This window comes from Trichogramma pretiosum, unplaced genomic scaffold, assembly GCF_000599845.2.
Source record: "Trichogramma pretiosum strain Unisexual culture from Peru unplaced genomic scaffold, Tpre_2.0 scaffold44, whole genome shotgun sequence".
NCBI lineage: Eukaryota > Metazoa > Arthropoda > Insecta > Hymenoptera > Trichogrammatidae > Trichogramma > Trichogramma pretiosum.
Genome location: NW_019641632.1, coordinates 1,476,893 through 1,479,929, shown reverse-complemented (window position 1 = coordinate 1,479,929; position 3,037 = coordinate 1,476,893). Strand labels below are relative to the sequence as shown.

Sequence of the window (3,037 nt, the reverse complement as noted above, 5' to 3'; positions counted from 1 at the left end):
TCATTTTAACAGTCTTTTTTGTCGCACAAACTAAAGTGAACATAGTTAGGCAGACTCTTTCCTTCAATGACTCGTTATCTAGTAAATAATTTACGTGTCAGCTTGTTGACCCAACATTAAATACTCTTTCTGAGAGCCTGCAGATGCTGTATTTCAATAGGATGGGCAGTCTTTGTTTTTCTATTCTTCTTTGATTGACCTTAATCAATTGGATCGTGAAATATCGGCACCGGCAGCAGCAGTAAGGAGCTTCTCTTATTGAATTTGTTCAGTCTTCACTTGAACCAATCAAGTGAGGTTATGTTACCCCGCACGTGCTCTCTCAGACTTTCTTCGTATAGGTGAACATAAATTAGTATCTGTACTTGGTTGAATAATCTTTGGGCGATACAACTAACCCTCGACCTTTTCTTGCCCCTTTGTAAACTGTTTCCAGAATGTCGATCATCTCTTGCTCGTCTTCCAGGGCCCAATTAATTTTATTATTGTTGCCTGTTTCCAGATCTATCATAATGTGTCGATTCCTGAAGAAGCACATGAGCGTGCATGGGTCGTATAACTCGTACATGACTTTAAAATCACGCACTTTATCTAGATCAACTAGATAAATTACAGCAAAGTTTTGAACTTTTTCTGCAATATTAAATAGGACTTCGTCCATTTTCATGCACTCGGGATCCCAATCACGGCCAAATCTTATAACAACCACACGATCCTCTTCCGAAAGAATCGCCTGGTCTACTTGCCAAGCATTCTCAAGATGTTGTAACATGAAAGACATGTTTTCAAGTTTATAGTATTTTATCTTTCAGCAGTAAATCGCGTGGTAACACAAATCACAATGGCTGAACGAAGCACAGTCGATGATAAATAACGTCTGTCTATATCCAAAGGCGAGACGGTACTAAGGCTAACTGAGCCAGTCACTTACTAATACGAATGCTGAGCACGTCCGCACGTTGTGGAGGGGACAGTCTTTAATAGCTATAGGTATACACAGTGCATAGCGCCATATTGTTTTCTTTCATGATCCAGCTTACTGCAAAGAACACGGAAACACCGTGAAATTTCAAATATAATTAAAAATGTAACTTTTATTATTTGTATCTCCTTATGCGATAGTGACAAATTTTTTACAGATAAAATATAAAATTATAAGAAAATCGTCTTGCAGTGTCTTAAATATCCGCACGATTACGACACGTCTGTGGTTCCGCGATCTTATGAAAAAATCCGAAAGATGGTGCGAGCTCTCGGTTATCTGGAGTGTTTAAACTCTTTGTGCATATATTGCAACAATCTTATGTTCAATTTACACAACAATGAAGTGAGGGTAAAAAAACAGGAATTTGATCCTGAATACACGCGTATCCCTTACTGGCTAACTGAGCTTACTATAATATACGAATGCTGAGCACGTCCGCACGTTGTGGAGGGGACAGTCTTGGGGACGTGGGGACAGTCAATGAATAATTGAAACTCGTTCAATTCATTCCAATTGTTCATATTGAAAGGTTAGCAATGGCTTATCGATAGATAAAGAAAAACAAACAGATAACTCGCGCAGTCGCCTATGTCACAAGGCTGAGCAATGGGCACAGGCCTACTTCACTAATAGTTCTAATTAGGCTCGCATGCGCTACTGATAAATTTGAAAAAAGTATGCAATTCTCGTTGCTAACTCTAGTGAACAGAGCAGTGACCAGTGAAGTTTTGCTAAAAAACCGAATCTGATAATTCCGCAATTAGTTTATCAGGAGTTACGAGTTATTAGCGAGATATAATAATTGAAAATGAATATTATCCATTTTAGCTACTCCGAATAACACACTTTTGAAATAATGGACTATAAAAATAGAAACTTGAGACAGTTTGATAAAAATATAAACGAGCGGGTAAGGGATACGCGTGTATTCAGGATCAAATTCCTGTTTTTTTACCCTCACTTCATTGTTGTATAAATTGAACATAAGATTGTTGCAATATATGCACAAAGAGTTTAAACACTCCAGATAACCGAGAGCTAGCACCATCTTTCGGATTTTTTCATAAGATCGCGGAACCTCAGCATTCGTATATTATAGTAAATGACTGGCTCAGTTAGCCTTAGTACCGTCTCGCCTTTGGATACAGACAGACGTTATTTATCATCGACTGTGCTTCGTTCAGCCATTGTGATTTGTGTTACCACGCGATTTACTGCTGAAAGATAAAATACTATAAACTTAATAACATGTCTTTCATGTTACAACATCTTGAGAATGCTTGGCAAGTAGACCAGGCGATTCTTTCGGAAGAGGATCGTGTGGTTGTTATAAGATTTGGCCGTGATTGGGATCCCGAGTGCATGAAAATGGACGAAGTCCTATTTAATATTGCAGAAAAAGTTCAAAACTTTGCTGTAATTTATCTAGTTGATCTAGATAAAGTGCGTGATTTTAAAGTCATGTACGAGTTATACGACCCATGCACGCTCATGAGTTCTTCAGGAATCGACACATTATGATAGATCTGGGAACAGGCAACAATAATAAAATTAATTGGGCCCTGGAAGACGAGCAAGAGATGATCGACATTCTGGAAACAGTTTACAAAGGGGCAAGAAAAGGTCGAGGGTTAGTTGTATCGCCCAAAGATTATTCAACCAAGTACAGGTACTAATTTATGTTCACCTATACGAAGAAAGCCTGAGAGAGCACGTGCGGGGTAACATAACCTCACTTGATTGGTTCAAGTGAAGACTGAACAAATTCAATAAGAGAAGATCCTTACTGCTGCTGCCGGTGCCGATATTTCATGATCCAATTGATTAAGGTCAATCAAAGAAAAATAGAAAAACAAAGACTGCCCATGCTATTGAAATACAGCATCTGCAGGCTCTCAGAAAGAGTATTTAATGTTGGGTCAACAAGCTGACACGTAAATTATTTACTAGATAACGAGTCATTGAAGGAAAGAGTCTGCCCAACTATGTTCACTTTAGTTTGTGCGACAAAAAAGACTGTTAAAATGATAAAAATTGTACAAATAAACAGTC

At 38.2% G+C, this 3,037-nt stretch overlaps 2 pseudogenes; one reads left to right on the top strand and one right to left on the bottom strand.

Moving 5' to 3' along the window:
• Positions 1-55: 55 nt before the first annotated feature.
• On the bottom strand, positions 56-781 carry LOC111693753 (annotated as a pseudogene).
• Positions 782-2,142: 1,361 nt separating this feature from the next.
• Positions 2,143-2,983, top strand: LOC111693748 (annotated as a pseudogene).
• Positions 2,984-3,037: the final 54 nt, after the last annotated feature.